The 23,034-nt window shown below is 36.6% G+C and overlaps 1 pseudogene; it reads left to right on the top strand.

The window, feature by feature from the left end:
- Window positions 1-19,282, top strand: part of LOC118839881 — a 55,409-nt pseudogene extending 36,127 nt beyond the window's left edge.
- Window positions 19,283-23,034: the final 3,752 nt, after the last annotated feature.

Below are 23,034 nucleotides of genomic sequence, written 5' to 3'. Positions count from 1 at the left end.
GTTCAAGGCTGGGTATATAAATTTGAGAGTTAGCTCCATACAGCTGATCCCTGAAAGAATTCGTTAAAAAAAATAGAATCACAGAATGCTAGAATCTAAAATATAGAGGTCATCTAGTCCAATTTCCCTCCCAATATAGTCATCTCTTCTACAAAATTCCTGACAGATGGTAATACAGTCTCTTTTGGAACACTTACAGTTTCAAGGAACTCATTACAATGTTAAGCAGCCCAGTCCATTGTTAGGCAGTTATTGCTGGTAGAACATTATTCTTTATGTTGACAGAAAATCTCCCTATAAATTTTACCCACTGGTTTTCATTTTATTTTATCTTGCAGTGGTCTTCCAAAGTGGGATCTCATCACACGTAGGAGGCCCTGGGGTAATAACAAACACTTGAGGATCAATCCGCCGAGGCATGAAAAGAGTGATTCTATCCAGTGGTGTGCTGGTAAAATTTAACAACTGGTTCTGTGAAACAATCTCCTGGCTGCCTCTGCAAAAAAACAAACAAAAAAAGAAAGACCACCATCACCAACAAGAAAGGCATGCACAATGTGCTGCTACCTTTAATCTACATTTTTAACATTTTTTCTATTAGTTTCTTAAGTCTAGATAAACAACAGAACAGTAAATCAAGCTCTGATTTGTAGTGTTTGCTAACATGGTATAAATGCTTTCATTAAAAGTTTAACAATCGGCTCCCGAGAGCTAGGACAATTTAACTCCACTAAATTCTTGGTACCCTCTTCCTAACAACTCCTGAGGTTTGTCTTCAACACAACCATGCCACCTGTTTTACCCTTTTATGGCTCAAACTCTCCCACTCTGATTAGTGATCTCTCTGTGCAAGCTCCCGATTCTTTACCCTTTCTTACTTGGGGTCAGACCTTAAAGACAGTTCTAAATGTACTGCTCGCAGGCACCCATTCCAGCAGCTGCGCAAACAAAATTTCATCCTTCAGGAATTCTCACACTCTGATGCATAGATCTTCTTAGGACTGAGTCAATAACCCTTCTGTAGGCTCTGTGCTTTGAGGCAGTGGTCACTAAGAGGTTCCTTCCCTTCCTCCTTTTGCTTTTTGTGAGACAGTGTGCTGTTCACAAACTGAGCAGGCATTTGGAGGCTGTGATCTGGAATGAATATCTCATTATATTAGCCTTCTCCACAAACTCACTATTCTTCAAACTTCCTTCTTTCTTTCAAAAAATACTTCCATTCGCCCAGGTTCACAATGTGGCATCATCCTTGACTCTTCCCTTTCATTCACGCCATATATCCAATCAGTTACTAAATATCGTAACTTCTTTATGCCCGGTATCTTGTTATCTATGCTCTTCTTTGCCTTATACAAGGGCCACCCTGAATCAGGCAATCATTACTTCTCACCAGGATTAGCACTTGGTCTCTCTGCCAGGTTCTTCCCTCTCTCTATCCTCCAAACAATAGTGAAAGTCACTCTCCTACTCTATAAATTTCAGTGACTGCCTATTAACTCTAGGATCAAATATGATTTCATCTTTGTTATGATATCTTAATTTCTATTTTGCTCACATTTGTTAATGTACATTATTATTAGTTCAGTGATGTAGTATATAATTTATAAGTAAATATACATCTATTGGGTGTGCATGTTCAATTTTTTTTTTTACTTCTAGAGACATATGTTAAAAAAAAATAGGAAACCACTGTTCTAGAACACCCAGAATAAATTTTCTTCATCTTTTACATGACAGTTCTCCAAATATTTGAAAACAGTCATTGTGTGTATGCCTTCTACAACTGGGCTCCAATTAACCTCTCCTGTCTAATTTCATACCCCATCTTTGGGGGCCTTTTAGGCTCCATCCAAACTCAACTACTAACTATTTCCCTGTCTTATCTTGAAATTTCTCATCTCTATCATGTATTCTTCCAGGCTGTTCCCTATTGCTAGGAAGTATTCATCTAGGCCTGTCGAAATCCTCTCTTCCCCCAAGGCTTAGTTCTGGTGCCACCTTTTCCATGTAGTCTTTCCTGAACTCCTCACATTTATCTCTCTTTCCTCCAATTTTCCCACAGTGCTTTAAAAAATGTTATTTTAAATAAAAAACAATTTTAAAGTAAAAAGTATTTTAAATTTATTTAAAAATATTGTTTATTTTATTTTTAGTTTATGGAATAAAACAAGCATTTCTATAACATAGTATAATAAAAAAGATGATTGCATGTGAAACTGCAGATTTATTATGTACAGCTCGCTATTCCTTTTAAATATATAATAAAGTTATCACATAAATTTCTTATTCCCCTTTTCTTCTTCCTCCCCTCTTCGTGCCCTGGAGATGACTACCATTAGACACAAATATGTATATATGTGTATGTATCTATATACATTCATATATGCATACAAACGCACATGTAAATTCATTCTATACACGCTTCTATTTATCCATTCTTATTTTGGATGCAGGTAGTGTCTTCCTTCATATGTTCTTTGTAGTTAATTTGGGTATTTATAATAGTCAAAATGATTTATTCACTCAAAGTTTTATTAAAACAATATTACCATTACTGTATACAATGTTCTATTGTTTCTGCTCATTTCTCATTTTCATCTCATTTTTTCTCTATCACTTTCTAAGAAACTAGGCAGTATAGTAGATAGAGCACCAGTGTCTTGAGTCAGCCTCAGAGACCTGCTGGCTGACTTCAGGCAAGTCAATCACTTAACCTCTGTTTGTCTCAGTTTTTCCATCTGTGAAAAGGGGATAATAAGACCTGCCTCCCAGGATTGTTGTGGGATCAAATGAAATAATAATTATAAAATTCTTAGTACAGTGTCTGGCGCAAAGCAAATGCTATATAAGTATTAGCTGTTATTGTTGTTAGAGCATAGGAACATAGATTTGGAGCTGAAAGGAACTTGTAAGACCTTGCCAGTTTATTGATGAGGAAACAGAAGCACAGAGAGGTTAGATAATTTATCCAAGGTAACCTAAGTAATAAGGTACAGAAGAAATTGAATCCAAACCTGTCAATGTTTCCCATTGTATCACATTGCTAATGGTAAATGTGCCATTTCCCTCTTTATCAAATAGATTCTCTCAAGGTCAGCTATTCATATCAATTTCCATCTTTGTATCCTTAGTGCCTAGGTCATTGCCTTGAATATCTACACCTTCTATTGGAAGCTCTTCCCAGTTCTTCTTTATTATCTTGGCTTACCTCTGATGATTATTTCCTATTTATCCTGTACTTAGCTTGTTTGTATATAACTGTTTGCATTACCATTCCCTCTTTTAGACTACGAGCTTCTTGCAGGGAGAAAGAATGGCTTTCGACTTTCTCCAACCCCCAGCTTTTAGCACAATGTGGACACATGGGAAGTGCTTAATATGTGTTTGTTGACTGACTGACAGCCTTCTTAACCTTTTCTTCAGACTAATCATCTTTTGTTCATATGATATACTTTCCTGTTCCCTCACCACTCTGGTTGTCTTATTTTAGCTGTGTTTGTTCCATTTTGTTAATGTCCTTTTTAAACTATTGCTTGTGAACTTGAAATAACAGTGTAGGTGTCTTCAAACCATAGAGAATATAATGAATCTTTTTGAAGATTTCCTTGAACAGGTTTTGCTTTGTACTTTTTCTGACCAGACTTTTTGTTCAAAAGGAACTATACTATCTTCAGAGGGGTTACCAAGTTGTCATTTTAGTTTATTTTTTATGGTACATGGTTTTGAAAAATAAGATTGAATAAAAATATTTGACCAAAATTTTTATATCACTGTTGAATATTTTAGATTTTATGTGACAATTTTTTTATCAGAAGCATTAATTACCTCTAATAATGATATCAAATTCTTTCATAAGTTATTGTTGTTTGTCCTTCATTGTTGAAGGGGTCCATTAGGAATATCACGAAAATGTGATATCTGTCTTCTGTTTTCCTTTCTCCAGGTAGTTATTCAGTTTGATTATGGCTACTAATACCATGGTTGTGGGTTAAATTACTAAAATACCCACTCATTGGTGCTAAGACATTGTTCTTTGTTTTGCTTTTCCTCCTTTAAAAAATAGCATTCATTTGGCCTAACTAAAAATCTTCCCTGTAACAAGAACTTCAGACTTTTTTAACAACTTATTTTCATTAGAAAGTGTCCCCAAAAATTTTGGCAGTCAAAAAGCTGGCTTTTAAAAGAGTGTATTGCTTCCTATAATGAAAAGGCTTGGGGAGATTTCACTTACAGTTCTCACAAAAAAGAAACATATTAATAATTGCTTTTTGTAACACAGTTTTTACATTTTGTATTGGCTAGAGTTTGGCTTGGTCTCATTGCTGGGTGCAAAAAGATTAGTGATTTTTTGGAAGTGTAATTGTAAATTGTTTTTTTTCAGAATGATTGGAGAATATAGAATGGAAAGAATGGTAACCTTGGAGTCAAGAGAATTGAGTTTGAATAAGTTTCTTCCAGATACTACCTGTGTAATCTGGGTAAGTCATCCAACCTTTTTAGGCCTGTTTCCTCATTTGTAAAATGAGGACATTGAGCTACATGATTCCCATAGTCCCTTCTTGCTTATGAGCTATGACTCTAATATGTGAACTAACATCATTTCTCTCTTTTATTACCTTTACCAATTTGTTCTGTAAAAAAAGAGACCTCAGAGTTGATTTAATTTCTGTTTCTTTCATTATGTGATTTGGAGTCATCTTTTATATAATTATTGATGGTTTGTAATCGTTTTGTAAACAAATTTTCGTACCCTTTGATATAAGATTTTGAACTTTGCAAAAATATTTTAATGTCCAGGAAAAATGACATTGTGATTAAGTAAGATTTTCTTTAGACCCAAACACAGATGGTATAGCTACTACATGGAGATAAGAAGCCATCTGACCACTGGGTAGTTCACTTGTATGGCATGTTTTGGATGAGACTGGGAATGTGAAGGGCCAATTAAACCTAAGCAGTGGACATTTCGTAGCCTTCTTTCTAGCGCTCAAAGTTTTCTCCACAGGCAGTAGAAATTGTTCTGAGTCAGGCTTAACTGCAGAATAACATTTCGTTTTATTGAATTATTTTCCAGGCAAGAAATTGTTTCTCATCCAGTGGCAAGGTGAGCTTTTGTGTTTATTTTTCAGTGCAAGGAGTAATGACAATTTAAATTTTGAATTCAAGGAGACAAACTTAGGAAACAATTGGTTTTAGAGGTCTCTAACAGTAGTATGTACCAGGAGGACCAAATTTCATCCAATTTGTAGCTTGATTTCATCCAGCAAGACATACTTAAGCATAAAGACCTAAAAGTGGTAGGTGTTGTATTGAAATAGCATCACACTTAGGGTGCAATGAGGCATAAAGTAAAGCTGAATGCATTCCCCTCACTAACATGACATTATTCCAGCATGACACACAATCCAGAGCCTTAGCAATTACAGCTGTGACCCCAAATTAGATTTTTAAAGCATGTATATATGTATATGCAGTTTTAATTTTTTCCATCATTTTCTGTCTTCTAATATTTTACAAATGCTTGTTGTTTCTTAAAATAACCCAGTTCAAATAGAAAATGTTTCCTTCTCTTCCCTCCTACTTTTTTGTTCTGTTCTCTTTTTTGGCGGGGTGGGGAGGGGAGTATGTGTGATGAAGAAGGATCCTTCTTTTCTCAGGTTAAGGGATCTGCAGCTTGAGGGCCAGGGAAAGGGTAGGGGGGAGATCCTGCTTCTGCTGGAAGTTGAGCTGTTCGCTCCTTACCTTGAAATAATTAAATTGCTTCATGGCTGAGACTTTTTTCCATATAAATTAAAAGCTTAGTGCACTGCTCAAATGTGGTTTAAAGCTGAAGCGCCCATGCCAGCTGAGCATGTACAAAGTCCCTCTTCCTTTCTTGTGTCAGGATTCAATCACAAGGGCTCCTTGCTGCCTCAGGGCTGTAATTCAGAGTGTCATGAACACACATTGGCATGTTAACATTCGCTGGAGGCTTTGGGAAACATTTCTTTCCCCTTAGAAGGAGCTTCAGAGTACTCCAGGCTTCAGATGGTGAGATGGGGGTGGGGTGGTGAGTCTCTTCATACCCTCCATTTTGTTGTATTCCCAGTGTGTCTTAAAAGGAATGGACTCAAATGGTCATTGTCTACATGTGCCTAATACGCACACACTTTATTTGTGCCTAGCTCCTATTGCTTTCCTCCGTCCCTAGAAATTTATATAATCACTTATTTTCTCTGTTTCTTAAAGGCAGATCAATTGAATTTAATAGAACAAAGAAGATGAAGAAGAGGAAATAACAATTTGCTTTCAAATCATTTTAGAAAACCTAGAAAGTTAGAATCAGAAAAACAAAATCAATTGTGGTGCTTTATTTCAGTTTGGAAAGGCATGAAAATCCACCCTGGCAAGGACTTCCCTGAAGTGGATAATCAGGATGATGTTGTTAGAACTGGTTCTTGAAAAAAGATACGGGACTGGGTTTTTCCATAAATCTACCAGCATTATTAATTTCCTGAATAGTGACAATACTCTTACGTGTGCAAGTTTCCACAATCACTTTCCATATGCAGATAAGAAGAAGCAAGGAAGCTGGAGGTGTCAGAAGCTGGAGGAAAAGAATGTGGATCTTGCTACCCAGAATGCTTTGCAGGCTTTGCACACTCCCATTACTGGGCTGACTTTGGCTCTTGGGATAGCTTCCCACTCCTTTTTATAGCACCAACTCCTCTCCCTGCTTTAAGTATCTCTTCCAACTATCAAAAATGTACAATGGGCAATCTCTTCAATAATATTTTATTCTCTCCTATGCTTCAGAAACAACATGAAAATATAAATTTCCAAAGGTACTTAAAAAACAAAACAGAACAAAAAAACCCTCCAAAGGTTAAGCTGTTTGTTCTTTTTTTTCCCTTTCTCATTTTGCAAGTCTCATAATAGAGGGGAATAAAAGTGACTGAGAAGGTTTTTTTGTTTGTTTGTTTACTTTTTGGTGTTTTTGCTTTTGTCATGGACTCTTTGGCAGTCAGGATCCCTTCTCAGAATTATGTTTTTAAATATTTAAGAAATTGCTAAATTTCAGTTAGTGGTTAGAGAAAATAAAGAGGTCTTTTTTCCTTATAAAAGTTTTAGAGATTCTTTTTAATCTATCCATAAATTCACTGTAGGAAGGAGTGGCAGGAGGGCATGGACTCCAGGTTAAGAAGCTCTGATTCAAGGGGTCACTGAGGTGTGACTTAAATAGGCAGAGAGATAAAGAAAGAAAGAAACCTAAGAAGAGGCAGGTGATGTAAGAATTGTGATACAGAGACTTGAATGTGATACTGAGAAGGTTGTTTTCATGAAATAAGTTGGCATACACTTGATGAGGGAACTAAGGAAGGAGTGACAAGATCACAGGACTCAAAGATGCATTTGGTTGTAGCATATTGAGCAGATAGAAAGAAAGGAGGTGAGAAAGGGACATGCCAAAAAGGAAGGAAGACAGAGTTACTGAAGTAACTTGATTTAGTTGTGGAGATAAAGAGAAAAGAACAGATTTTAGAGATGCTGTGAGGAACAGATTGGTGGGAATAATTGGTACCTGAAGAAGAAGACGACTTGGAAAAGTGTCAGGGTTTGGGAGGACAGTATTTGAACGACGCTGGGAGAGAAGAAGCAGAGAAAGATAAGGTTATTTTAGGGCTTTCAAGATTTGGAAGTAGTTATCCAGGCAATGGGCAGAAATAAAGGAAGAGTTTAAAAGGTCAGTCAGGTGATTTTCCGTTTCTTCATTAGGGAGGACAAGTTTACATCATAAAAAAATAAAATCTGGAGCCAAAAGAATAGTCAGAATCCTGCAATCTTGGGACTGATTCATGTCTTTCTGAACCACCTCAGATCAGGTCACCATTGGTCTGGTCTGAGGTATCTTTGCTTTCCAGCCCACTTGATAATGACACCTTCAAAAAGAACTAATAACACTCAAACCCACAAATCTGTGAATGCCTGCACTTACATCATTTGTGTCTTTTGTGGGTCCATCCTACACGGCTTCTCCATGTGCCTTTCTTTGTTTATTATCAAGTCAACAAGCATTTATTTAGCACTTACTGTGTGCCAGCCACCTAGCTAAGCACTGAGAATATAAACACAAATAGAAAGAGAGTCCCTGAACTTAAGGAGCTCACATTCTAGTGGGAGAAGATAAGATATTAAAAAATGAATGGAGGATGTGGAGGGTGAAGGCACCCAGCACTTGGATATGGTAGAGAAAGTTCTGTGAAGGTAAGTCAGCAATTGAGCCTGGAGAGGAATGAAGACATGGTTGTCCTCATCCCCACCTCTTAAATGGAGGTTCTGGGAGGAACCAGACAACCAGAGGGTGAGACGTTAATGGTGAAAAACACTTCTAATGTGAGAAGTAGTGGAAGGGTGGGGTGAGCTTCCAGAATGAAGAGGTTTCTATGGCTTGGTAAGAGAATGTTCTGTGGACTTAAGTCAGTAATCTTAAAAAGGGGCTATGGAGGAACTATTAGAGCAATGAAGTAACGTTCTTCTTAGCTGGTTGCCTTGCTTCCACATATTCCCCAAAGGAGAAAAGCTCCCCAGAAATGTAACCCAAAATGAACTACCAATGAAATTATCTGTGCTGGAGACAGAGCCAGAAAGCAAAACAGTCCTTATTAGCTTCTGAACTCTGCTCTTCTGATTCTCTCCCAATAAGGATAAAAGTAAATGTGTTGCAAGTTCTTAGGGGAAGAAAGGAGGGAGGACAATTATAACAGTGGATACTCCTTGTCATAATGCTCAGGAATATTCTTTCAGGCCAAACAAATGACCCTAGATCTATTGCAATAACTTCCTAAGTCATTCCCCTACCTCATCTCCCCCAATTTCATTCTATCCTGCACCCAGATACCAAAGTGACTTTCCAAAGTGATCAGGTATACTACAGATCTGATCATTTCATTCCTCTACTCAGTAAACTCCAGCAGCTTCCTATTACCTCTTGCATTCAATATAAACCTTTGTGTTTCTAATTTAAAGCCCTCACGACCTCCCTTTTCAGACTTATTAAATATAACTCCCTTTCAGAAACTCACAGTCAAACTAGCTTTCTTACTCTTACTCACTCTTAACTCTCAATGCTCCAACTTTGTTTTCATACAGTCTATCACTCATGCTTCGAATGTGCTCCCTTCTCACCTCTACTTATTTGTGACCTCGGTGTCATATGTCAATCAGTTGCCGAATCTTGTTTCTATCTCCCAAACAACTCGGGTACATGTTCCCTTCTCTTCCCTTACTAAGACATCATCCTAGTTCAGGTTCTCATCTCCTCCCACCTGAACTATCACAAGTACCTTCAGTTCAATTCTCTTCCCTCTCTAATCTGTCTTCTAAGCGATTACTAAAGTGATTTTCCTAACATTCAGGTTTGACCTTATCACCCCCCCTCACCCCAACTTAATAAATTCCAATGGCTCTCTCTTACCTCTGTGAAACAAATGTGAACATTTCATTTATTTAAGTTCTTCACACCCTGGCCTCAATCTACGTTTCCAGCTTTCTTATACATTACTCTCCTCCACACTATGCTATACTACTATCTAGCTGTACCAGACTTCCAACTGTTCCTCCTATATAATACTCCATTTTTTATCCCTAAGCCTTTACATTGGCTGCCACCAATGCCTGGAATGCTCTTGCTCCTTACTTGAACCTCAAAAAGTTTCTAGTTTTGTTTAAGACTCAGGTCAAATATCATTTTCTTTAAACTAGCTTGCCTTTCCCCATCCCCGGTATCTGCTACCCCCCTCCTCTGTGGCTTTCTTGTATCTACTTTGTATTCAACCAACATATACCAATATCCATACATGATGTATTTCCTCATTAGAATGGAAGTTCCTTGAAAGCAGGACTGTTTCACTTTTGTCTCTTTATCTCCAGTACCTAGCACAGTGTCTGGCATTTAGTAGGTGCTTACTGAATGCTTCTTGAATAATTGATCAGTTTGAGACTGAAGATGTGCCTCAGCCGATATGGCATCTCCCTCTGCAGTGAGAAATTAAGCACCTCCTGGATGCTCACTATTCTTCCCTGAAGGCATGGACTATCCTTTATAAAAGCAGGCTGACCCCCAACCTAATTCCCACATGATGCCATAAAGCACAAAAGAGAAAAAAAAAGATTGCTCTTAGTGTCCATGGGTACATGACACCAAAATAATAGCAATAATAAAATAGCAACTAATATTATAAACTCTTTCTTACAGCAAGCTTGTGAAGTAGGGAGATTAGATCTTATTATGCCCATTTCACAGATGATTAATTGGAGTCTCAAGGAGTTTACATGATCTTTCGTTCGCATCAACAGAAAAAAATGAGTCACAGGTGGGATTTGAACCCAAGTCAGGATTCCATCTCTAGACATCTTTCCCAAATATTGTACTTCCAATGAAAACAAAAGCATGCTTTATATCCCTCACCAAGTATTCACACACAAACAGGGAGAGATGACCATCTAAACTGAAAGAGAGGAAAAGGGCAAATAATGTCAGATGACAGGAACATCAATTGGTGTGTTAGCATCTTGTAGGCAATATGTGCTTTATATTTTGTCCTGTCAACCTGTATAACAAATCTCTCTTCTCTGTGATTTGATGGTATCCTATATTTGACTGAAGCTGTGTCTTGGCAATGGGAGGACCTGACCATGGCATAGTTGACCTGGATAGAGCTTTCTTTTCCCCCTAGGATTCTTAAACTTTCACATTTAAATGCCTGGTGAGATTTGAAATTGAATAGAGCTAAGAAATGGGTCCTTGCCCCCAGCAGAGTACAAGGTTTTAAAATCTCTCCATTCCTTCGATCCTGGATATTTCTCTGATGAACAAATTACTAAATTGGATGTCTTCACCATGTGAAAAAAATGCTTTCATTTCCCTCGTACTCTGTTTCATTTTGGTTGGGCCGACTTGTTTAAATATTTCAGGGAGGTAAAGCGTCAGTGTTTGAGTAGTACAAGGTAAAAGAGGGAGCCTTTTTAACTGAAATCTCCAAACCTCTGAAGATCTGTATGCCAACTCCACTCCAGCCCACTGTTGGCTAACAAATATTGGAGCTAACACTGCCAAATCATTAATTGTAAAATATTGGACAAGGCTTCAGCTGCAAAAGAGGCTTTAAAGAACATCTTTGAAGAAAAAAGGAGTTGGGAGATTGTCCATTGCTGGGGCTAGAATGCTCCACTCTTGTGTTTCCCTTACATCAAAAGCCAAACTGGAAAGTCTATTCTGATGTACCCACATTCTATACAGTATGAAAGGGTACTAATGTGGGGAAAATTACAATTTCAAAGCCCTAGGTAACATTACTTTGGCTTTATAAATCCACAAGCCTGATTCTCTGATGAAAAAGTGTGTGTGTGTGTGTGTGTGTGTGTGTGTGTGTGTGTGTGTGTAGGGGAAGGGAATATCTTTGCCTTTCCCTATTTTATATCTCTGCCTCTATCTCTACCTTCAGATCCTCTGGGTGTCTCTCTGTCTCTGTCTCTCTGAGAGACAGACACATACACAAACACACACAGACACACACAGACACACACATATACATACACATACCGTTTCTAGTGCTTAATTGAAATTTTTGAAATTCAGAGCACCAAGGAGTTCTACAATGGGAAGAGAAAAGGTTAGATAGATTCTGTAACTACATCTATAAAACTCTTTTCTGTTTCCATTATGCCTATAAAACACATTCTAACATCCGGTTCAAAATGTAAAGTCTATTTGGGATGGAGTGTAGATGAAGGAGGGAGTGTGAGAGGACAGTCAGAAACAGATGAGCTTCCCTTTGGGCTTGAAGAATGTTCCTTTTCTACCAAAAGATTGATGGAGGTGGGGGAGGAAGGAATAGTTGACTGATTTATAAGTGTATTTTAAAGTCAGAAGTTATGAATTCTGTTTGGCCTGTCCTTCCCTCCAGTGTAAATGTCTACTACACATTCCTATTAATGGGTATAATATAAGAGGAAGATATTACAGTCTTCAGGATGTAATAGGATAAGAAGTATATCTTTTATTTTTTGAATAAGTGATAATTCTATCTATTGTCTCTCTGGATGTCTTTATAGAACAGTATCATTACATTGATATAGGAGGAAGCCAATATGGTACCAGGAAAGAACGCTGGATTTAGAATCTAGAGGGTTCAAATCACTCTTCTGCCACTTGCTACCTATGCAATATTGGGAACCTCTCTTTCCCTTTCTGCTTCCCTTGTCTAAAAAAAGGAAAGGTTGGATGAGATAGCCCTTAAGTATCTTTCTAGCAGTAGATTCTGTGTTCTATTAATCATTAGGTTAAACATTAATGTATATATGTGACTGGTTGAAATGAATGCTCATTTTGGTGGACTTGTTCCCATAGCACTTCTCGCACTTAATGGACATCTTGTTACCTGGGCTATATTTGCATATTCCTTATAATCCAGAATCAGAGCGTTAGAGCTAATTCACTCAACTATGCTGCTATTCATTTCTCTTTGTTGCTAAGATAGAGAGTCATTTGTCACAGCAATTCCTGCTTAGTTGAAATGAAAATTAAACTTTTAAAAAGTTCCAATAAGTAGGAATTGTGTGTGGGAATCCTTTTCTCACTGGTTAAATGGATACCTCACAGTGCATTGGGGTCTGGGAAAATATGGGCTGAAATTAAATCTAACAACTCATAATATTAACCCCATAATTCTTTTGTAAAGAAGTGAAGGAAATTTTCTACCTTGTGGAAAGTTAGGAAATGTACTTGTCTATTTGTGTACTTAAGTTATTTGTAATAACAGCCCCTAATTATTATCTCACATTAAAGGTTGGGCAGCCTCCTGCTGGATTGTACTGTGAGTCATAACAGCCTCCTCTGGCTCCGTCTAAAGAAGCACTAGCTGAAATCCTTGTAAGGGTAGCAAATGTACACAAAATTAATTATCTGAGGTGGGAAAAGTGTAATAAGCATGCCAATAACAAATTTCTAAAAGTGAAAGAATTCTCAGGCTCTAATGCCCTGTTGTCTTGACCAAGTTTTATTAAAAACAAAACACAATATTAAGCCCTAAAATAGACAGTATTGGTGATGAGGTTATATTTATTGTATGTATTGTCTTTCAACACTTTCACTTGTGTAGGCTGCTCAACCAAGAATAATTTCAGTTTAAAAGAGGTCGTGATATGTTGATGACGCAAATAGGATGCTTTAGATTATTGTAAACCAGCTCACTGCTACTTTTCCAGTGAGTGGATGTACCAAATGTGAGATTTGCTGGCATGGGTACTCCTTACATTTCCATTTGCCTTGCAAACAGCAAAACACTCACTTTTTGGGAGCATTCCCCTTCTTCTCATATGAATAATTCTGAGAGGATAAGAATTGGAACAAGGAACAAGCCTATTAACAGAAGAAAGAGCAGCAATTTCCACTTAAGCTTTATCTCTGGCTCCTTTCTCTTGGTGGGTCCTTGATGTGCCACCTATACTACCTTCTCTTAGGTCACTGCTTTACATGGAGATCCTCCAATATCAACATTTAAGAAAAGTCAATTTGGAACCTCCCTCATTTGTTCAGAATTTTGCATGTTTTCTTGATAGACATGCAAATTTAGAACATTTCCAATGCAAGCATATCTTGGACTGGGTCTATGTGACTGACAAGGTGCTATATGAAGTAGGGGAGTAGCGATGTGGTATAGTAGAGAGTTGTGTTATAGGTCTAAGTTTTCTTATCTGTAAAAGGAAGGGTAGTGGATAGAGCATTGAGCTTGGAATCAGGAAGATTCAGCTTTGTGAGTTCAAATCTGGCCTCAGACACTTCTAGCTGTGTGACCCTGGGCAAGCCACTTAACTCTGTTTGCATCAGTTTCCTCACCCATAAAACGAGCTGGAGAAGGAAATGCAAACCACTTCAGTATCTTTGCCAAAAAAGCTCCACAAAACCCTAAATGGAGTCATGAAGAGTCTGACATGACTGAACAATGATGACAAAATCGAGGGACTTGGACTAGATGGCCACTGATGTCCCTTTCAGTTCTCAGTGGCACAATAGATAGAGTGCTCACCTGGAGTCAGGAAGACCTGAATTCAAATCCAGCCTCAGACATTTCCTTGCTGTATGACCCTGGGAAAGTTATTTAACCTCCATCTGCATCAATTTCCTCATATAAAATAGGGATGATAATAATAGCACTACCTCCGAGGGTTGCTGTATGTAATGAGATAATATTCGTAAAGCATTCTGCAGACCTTAAAGCACTGTATAAAAGCAAGCTAGCTATTAGGGCAGTGATTACAAGAAAGGGCACCAGTCAGGAGATCTGAGTCCAGATTCTCAATCTGACATTTTGTAGCTCTTTGTCCCTTAGGAAGGATGTTAACCTCTCTGAATTATAGTTTTCCTCACCTGTAAAATTGCAATGTTAATAATTATCACATTTCCTATTTTGCACAGTCATTATGAGCAAGGTACTTTCTAAATTTTAAATCCTTACATAAATATGTGTCATTGATACTAAAAACAGTAATCACTGAGCAAACAGAGTTGAAGATGATAGGTTCTTACATTTTGAGCTCAAGGGGACCTTAGAGCTCATCTAAATCAACTCCCTTGTTTTACAGATGATGAACAGGAAGTTTAGGAACATTAGGAAACTATGGCAGATTTGAACCCAAGTTCAAAGTTCAAAGACCTCAGAGTCAATATTTTTCTTCTACTGTATCACCGTAATCCTTATTGATCCAAACCATTTCTTGAGATAGCAAGAATAACCTGAAGAGTAAATGCAAATATTTTGGAATAAACACATATGACCTAGAGGCTGCAGGTTCCCCACCTCTGTATAAGAGTGAGTCCAAAATTTTTTTAGACATGAATTATATGAAATGGGAGGTAAACCAACTGGCTGTTTGACATTTGGCTTCTATGACAGTATAAATAAAATTTATAATAAATAATAGCTAACACTTCTGTAGTATTTTAACCTTTGCAATACACATACACACACATACACGTATACATATACATACGTGTGTGTATATCTCTGTGTGTATGCATACATACATACAGATTTTCACACGCACACACACAAACTCATTTGACTCTCACAACCTCTGTGAGGGAGGTGCTATTGTGATCTCCATTTTAATATGGGGGAAAGTAAGACTGAGAAAGGTTACATGTGAGATCCCTAGATTCACACAGCCAGTGAAGTAGGATTCAAATTCTCAACTTTCTTACGTATTCTGCCTCTAAAATTATTCACCATCCCTAAGTAATTGACAAATAATTTGTTTCTCTATAACCTCAATGATCCCCTTAAAATATAAAATTTAGTATGATACTGAGATTTTAAGTAGCAAAATGGCCTTTGAAAACTTCCTACATTTAAAACAGAAAGAATAAAGATACAAAAAGGAATTAATTTCAAATCTAGGTTATGCTATGTTTGTACTAGTGATCCTCAGAAATAGCTTTGGTTGCTACAGCCTTCACCCCAAATATTTATTTTGTCAATTATGCTGAATTAGAGTGAATTCTCTTCTGAGAAATTTTTGTTTCATGATATTTCTTGAGATGCTTAGAAACACTCTAGGGTGCCACCAAAAAAAGGAATGACAATTTCCATTTTGAACGAGTGAATGATACTTCATTGTTACAATCTGAATAAGATTGTCCTCTTCTTTCTTTTGCCAAAGGGAAAAAAATGAATGTAAGAAGTGCCATTAGAGGACCAATCCATCTGGAAAATTCCAAAGCCAATATTAAGCCATATAATTTATGAGATCGTAAGAGAAGGGACCAGTAGCAGTCTTTGGGGGAATGTATAATATATTCACACTAATACAATGCCATTCATCTTCAACATTTGCCAAAGCCTTCTCAAACTTTTTCAACTTTCACCCATTATTGAAACGCATTTAAGTCAGGAATAAAACCTGGCATCTGTTTAATAGCACACAGCAATGTAGCAGGCCTTTTTCAGCCAGGAAGTGAAAGTGATATAAATACCCAAATATCCTATATACAATATGAAATTACATCTAGTCAAAACAGCAGTTTCCAGCTGAGATTCAAATAATATCCAATTCAGACTACATCCCAATGAAACAGAAGCCAAATTGAGGATTGGGAGAAGGTAATTACTCAAATTATGGTTTAGGCGGTTTCAAGAAGTATTACCCTTAGTCTTTTGGAAAGAGTTGCCATCTCCTTGCTTTCCAGACCATATTAGAGATTTGATTTTGAATATGTTCTTGAAAACTCATACCTCCAAGGGTTATAATACCCTGTGCTGCTATCTCCGAGGTAAGCCCCTTGAAATCAGGGACTTTTTTTCTCTTTGTGTTCTTAGAACTTAGCACATAGTGACTGCTTAATAAAGATTTGATGGTTGATTTGTAAAATTCATAGCCCTTCACCTCTTTTGTTGTGTGGACAAGTCTATCTACCTAATATCTGTTCAGAATGCCTTTGGTTAGTTATGACATAAAAAAATGACATTATTAATGGTTCCATGGCTACATGGCATTCACCCAAAATAATGTGCTTTAGATGTATGTGCATATATATGCGTGTGTGTACATGTATAACATATATATATATACATATATATCATATATATAATTTCATTCATCTTTGTTTTATTTTCTTTTGAATCAAATTAAACTTCCTAATTCTTAGAAATATTTTATAAATAATCCTAGGAAATGAGATTTAAGTCAGATTTAGTAAGAGATTATCCTTTGTGGACCTAATCTAGAGATCAAGTTTTCATTGGTGATTTTTGAGGTGATGGGAAAACTTAGGTTCATCTCTACTTCCATGTTTTTTTTTTGTTTTGAGTTAAGAAAATCAAATAACAAGTGGTTCTGTGGTAATATGGATGAATCTCATAAAACCCACCATGCTGTCAGGAGGTTTTTCTTATTGTCTGAGGAGGAGCCTGGGATTCTATATCTGGCAAATGAGTTTAATCCAGAAAGCCCAGCTGAGGAAATCCCAAAATTGGCTCCTCAAAGTTGTGATATAGAAGATACCTTTCTCCTCTCAGTTCACGAGGTAGTAAATACACTGGTCAAAGTAAGAATCATAATGAACAGAGCTAGTTCTGGGAATTTGTAACTGGATATGATAACTTAGATGTTAAGGATATAAATGGTTTTTTTGTTATTCATACTTCTAATTACATTACCTTAGTAATATTTTGAATTGCTATACAGTTATTTTCTCCTAAACATAAAACCTAGAAAAAATAATTCCTGTGATCTCAGGTATATGGTGATGGAAGAAAAGGAGTGATCAAGTAGATTCCTGATTGGAATTTAGCTATAGCAGTAGAATTGGGAAAGGGGAGCAAAGTAATCAGAAATTGAGTGTGGCAGATTTTAGATTTGGGAAGGCATTTAGCCTTACAGGTCAAGAAGAGCCAACTATTTAGTATGTTTGGTTGATGTTTAGAAATCAGTGAACATTAAGAATCCCATACATACATAGAAATATATGTATATGCATACCTTATACATGTGGGTATATACATATATATGTATAATATATATTGCCATAGGTATATGTGTTTATGTGTATTTGTTTCCCCTTTGAGCTTAAGAGAGCATAAGTTACAGGTCACAGAAGAAGAAAAGCCAGTCCCCTTTCCCTAGATTTGACTATTTCCAGTCGTTACAGAACAACTGTAGATTAGCCTTCTATATACATTTGATTTCAAAATGGAACCAGAGGAGGCATAGAAGCATATCCTGTAGACTTCTGTCCTAGATGGCTGCCTGAAAGGAGACAGATCATCTGGTACTCACCCATGTACTCCAGCAAAAATCTAAAATTTATACTGGACAGAAAAAATGTTAAGAAATCCAGCAAGTCAAATGACCCAAGGAGGTCAGAAAGCTTCAGAATGGGGACCTTGGAAACACCAAAATAGTGTATGGTGTTTCCACAGTATATAAAGTCATTGTTATAGAGGGCTCCAGAGAACCAAAGAAACTATGTGTAAAATCAAGGCCTGATCACCACATTCCAAAGCACGGCAGAGGAGAGAGCCTGCCCCTAGTGCAAAGCCACAATTCAGGTACTAAACCTGGAGAGATGAGTACCAAAAAGACGCTGACCAGCTTTAAAAAATGTATTGTTGATCTCTTGAAGGAAAACTTTTTCTATAGGCTTTCTTGAAATGGAAATTTATTGCTGTATATTTTTGAATCCTCTCTCACATTCTGCTATATACATAGAAATGAGTTTTTTTCTTTTCTTATTTTGTATTATTTTAGTTTTAGTGTTTAAGTTTGTTTCTTTTTCTCTTTTCTTATTTTGTATTTAAGTTTAAAATTTTAAAAATTACAAATAAAAAAGAAAAAACTTCAAGAAGACTCAAAGGGAGAAACAATTCACAGAACTGTATGAATTCTTTGAAGAAAAGATGGAAGAGTTAAAAATAAGTTTAAATAAAAGCTTTGGAGAAAAGAATTGAAAGAACAAGTAACAGAAAATAGAAAGCAGTAAAAACTACTCAAGTACAGGACTCCCTAACAAGTACATTAAACTAAGATGAATAAATATTAGAACAAAATATGATGATTTAAAAAATAGAAGAAAATGTAAGGTATCTGAAAGTTTTTTAAAAAACCTGACTTAGAAAACAGATCAAGAAAAGATTATTTAAGAATCACTGAACTCCCAGAAAAGCCACGAATAAAAAAAAAAACCTGAGCACACGGCCACTGAAAGATCTAGGCCCTTGGTCTGGAAAAGCATCCCCTGCATGCAACTACTCAAGTTATGAATCTGGCAAGAATGAGAGTGTAGACTGAAGTGCTGAGGACCTATCAATGAACAGAGGAAATGAGGATGACCACAATGAGCAAGAAGATTCCAAGAAAGTTAATGAGACAGATGGAGTAGAAGCTAAGTGACTGAAAGCTTTTAATTCTCAGCCTTTTCCTCCTCACCTTACTGCAGCAGATGCAGAGTATCTTGGCTTCAGCCTGTGAGAGTAAAGGTAGAAGTGCTGTGAAGAGGATGTGTCTGGACAGACAGCAGGATGAGTCTGCTTCAGATGACAAACAGTATAAACAAGAGGTGGCCCGGGTCACTTATTCAACATCAGCTGTTTCTAGCACACAGGAGGTGTTGGATATCAATGGAAACAGGACCTACAGTTACCATAGTTACAGAGGGTTAGGAGGAGTTCTGCTAAATCTGAATGATGCTTCTAATAGTGGCCCTGCTGATCTCAGGGGGTTTAAGAGGGAGAATAATACTTGGTAGAGAATAGCCATAGCCCAACCAAACTTCCTGATCCTGAAGTGAGATTAAAAAGAGGGAATAGAAAAGAAAAGGACTGATACCTAAGAGGGTGCTTTAGATGTCCTCTTAGATAATTTGGAAATGGCTGAATCATTTGTGGTCTGCAAATGGAATGAAATAATTGCACTGTAAGAGCAGATGATTACAGAGGATGCTAGGTGGTATGAACTGATGCAGAATGAAGTGAAAATAATTTAGACAACGACAACATTTTGAAGAAAAACAACTTTAAAAGACCTTTTATCAATACAATGACCAGGCACATCTGCAGAGGACCTATGGGGGAAAAAAATTTACCCACCTCTTGACAGGGATGTGGTGCAGTTGATATAGGATAAATGTCTCTTTCTCTAATTTTGGGGGGACATGACCACTGTAAAGATTTATATTGCTTGATTGTTTATTTTTTAGACATTTTTCTTTTGCTTAGTTTTGGGTTTGAAGTGGAAGAATCTAGAGGGAAGAGAGAGTTAGAAACAATGATCCCCCTCAAAAAAGCAGTCACTGAAACATTTAAAATATGCACATAAAAGAATAAAAGGAAGTTCTGAGGAAGTGTAGAAAGGAGGACTACTTGGAAAGTATATATTACATACTTTAAAAAAAGCCAATGGTAAGAAGTGAAATTTGCACCTTTATATAAAATCGTCATTTTTGTTTTCTATAGTGTATTGGATATTCTCTCTCTCTCTCTCTCTCTCTCTCTCTCTCTCTCTCTCATTCTCATATCTATAAATTCAGAATTTGAGAACTAAAAAAAGTGTTTCCTGTGCTGTTGAATGCCTAGATTCTACATTCTTTTGTTATGGGACTCATCTCAAATTCAATATTTAAAAACAGAACTCATTATCTTCTTTAAATACTCTTCCAAACTTCATTTTTTTTAAAGACACCATCATTCTTTCTGCCACAGAGGTTAGTGACTTTGGAGTCTTTTCATTCTTTTATCTCCTTTAAGCCTGCCCCCTCCCCATCCAATCAGATGTCAGGTCATCAATTCTATGTCTTCAACATCTCTTACATCTGTTCCTGTCTTTCCACGTATATGGTCATTACTGTATTTCCAGCTTTTATCATCTCATTTCTTGGTTTATTGTAATAGACTCCTGACCCCAGGCCCTTCTCACTGTGTTCTATTCTTTGCACAGATGCTAAAAAATAATCATCCAAATGCACAGGTCTGATCATGTCCTTCTCTTATTCAAACATTTCTGGTAGCTTCTTATTGCCTCTAGGATAAAATAAAAACTATTTTTTAGTGCCCAGAGCATAGCTTACACATAGTAGGCATTCAATGAATGATTAATTGAATTGACACAGAACAGAACACCAATGGGTATCACTGAGCAATCCAGAAGATCCCGCAAAGAGAGACCAAAGTGAGTCATAGAACACAGACAACTGGGCTAACTGAGCAATGGATTGAAGAATCAGCTTTTCCCTGTAGACAGTCAATTTCCTTTTTAAAATAAAAATTAGTAAAAATAATACTAAATGTTGATAATAATATTGAAGTCAGTGAAATATTGAACTGTTACAATGCCAGCCAACTATGTGTACCACAAAGTGTTGGCAAATTTTTTTTTGCCTAATATTTACTTGAGGGATATTTCATAATAATTGAAATACAACTTTGACTGTGTTTAAACAAGCAAAATAAAGTGAAAACCTGAGTAATTATCTGGTGGATTAGATCAATGTAGATAATGAATCTTGATAAATCACAACAAAATATAATGTTTTTGTTTTCACTAACAGGGCTCCCTCCCTCCTCTCTGAATGCTGCAGATAATTACAACAGCCCTTTATTTCTTTTAGCCTGTATAGACAGCTTTTTAAAAGAAAAATCAATATAACATATTGCTTTTTGTACGGGAAAAAACCTCAACACATGCAGTATCATATAATTGAATGCTTCTAATATCTATGTTCCAGTTTTGATGATTTCTTGACACAAATGCAAAATAACATTAAACTAGAACACGAGGAAACACCAAAGAACAGCCATGCTTTTAATTTAAATACTATGTAGACTAAATTTATCCCATAAACTGCCTCCACACAACTAATGAATAGTCCCTAAGCTGATCCATCATCAGTAGTTTGTGGCTGGTTTGTTTGTTACCCTAGAGTGGAGCTGAAGGGACTTCTTTCTTTAACAAACTAGGCATTAATTAAGGTAAGCAGGGGACTAGAATGGCTAATTGATATTACAAAGTGTAGAAAATGTAACACATAGCAATGAGACTCTTCTTAAAGAAATATAGTCCCATTTTCTATAAGTTAAAATAAAGGAAAAACAATTATTGAAAAAAAATTGATCTTATGTAGAATTATAAATATGTGGGATAGAATTGATTCTGTGCATAAAAGACACTATTATATTCTTTTATCCTTCTGACTATCTCAAATGCACAGTGGAAAATCATCGCAGTTTTGTCTTTCTCTCATCTTTTCCCACATAGATAGATTTGGAACCAGAGGTTCCAGTTAATGCCCATATCATATGTAATCTGAAACTTTACCCTTGTGATAGCCAAATTAAAGTGGAAAAACAGTCCCCTGCCCCCCGAGGATCAAGAAATCAGAAAGTATACCATTGGAAAGTGTTACAAAAGTGTGTTGCTGAAAACATTTCATATTTTTCTTACAATGGTTTGAGAGACAATCGCTTTAAGAAGTATAAATAACTAAATATTTTTGTACCCAGTGCTAAAGAGGGTATGGCCAAGCATAGAGCAAGGTTTTCAGGAGCAAAGCAGTCCCATGTCTCTCAAATAATATCTTACTCCTGGTAAATTCCTGAAGACTTTGTTTTGTCTTTGCCTTTCTTTGTATCAGGAGCAGTTACTCAATACATAACACTTAGTAAGTGTTAATGAATATTTCTTGGCTTACTGAAAGGAAAAGAGCATGCTCTGCTATGATGCCCCACCCTCTCCTGGCAGCTTCATAACTCAGGTGAAGGTTGTGGAAGACTTGGATAGAGGACTGGAAAATCATGGGAGCTGGGAAAAGGAAAGACATTACTGTAAGGAGGGCCACACATATCTTCTTGTGCATAAATGGGGAGAAATAGGACTAATAAAATCTCCTTTTGAATACATCTAAAAATATGCACTTGAACTTGGAGCACATGTTCAACAGTTTGCTATAGTCAAAGACTTGAAGACTAACACTACCACAAATGGACAGGTACAACTTGCCATAGACCAAAGAGAAAACATGTCTCTTAAGTCAATAAATCAATTTAGCACATTAAACAACTCTAAATGACCAATCAAAATGTACTTTAGACTTGAATGTTAGAATGTTTTCCCTAATGTTATTTACTCAGTACTCTTACATAAGCTATATTGCTCCATCGAGTGCCCCTCCCTCCCTCTTTCATGCTGTCACTGTAATGATTTCATGGATGAGTTAGGGACGATCATCAACCCAACAGAATGAATTATGTTTATTTCAGAACAGATTATGATTTAGTATAGAATATTTTATTGAATATAAAGTGTAAAAGAGAGCACTTTATTTTTTACCAATATTTTTCACCTCTATATATGTATCTAGAGGCTTTATATTGTTAAGCCAGCCCCTTCCCACTGACCTTAATTAATTCTCTTTTTTTGATTGCACATACATTTTAGTGGAATGCTAAAACTGAGGAAGGGAAACATTGAAAGGGACACAAGTATTACAATCATTATTACATGATA

This window comes from Trichosurus vulpecula, chromosome 1 (genome assembly GCF_011100635.1).
Source record: "Trichosurus vulpecula isolate mTriVul1 chromosome 1, mTriVul1.pri, whole genome shotgun sequence".
Lineage (NCBI taxonomy): Eukaryota > Metazoa > Chordata > Mammalia > Diprotodontia > Phalangeridae > Trichosurus > Trichosurus vulpecula.
This window is presented reverse-complemented; position numbering and strand designations above follow the sequence as displayed.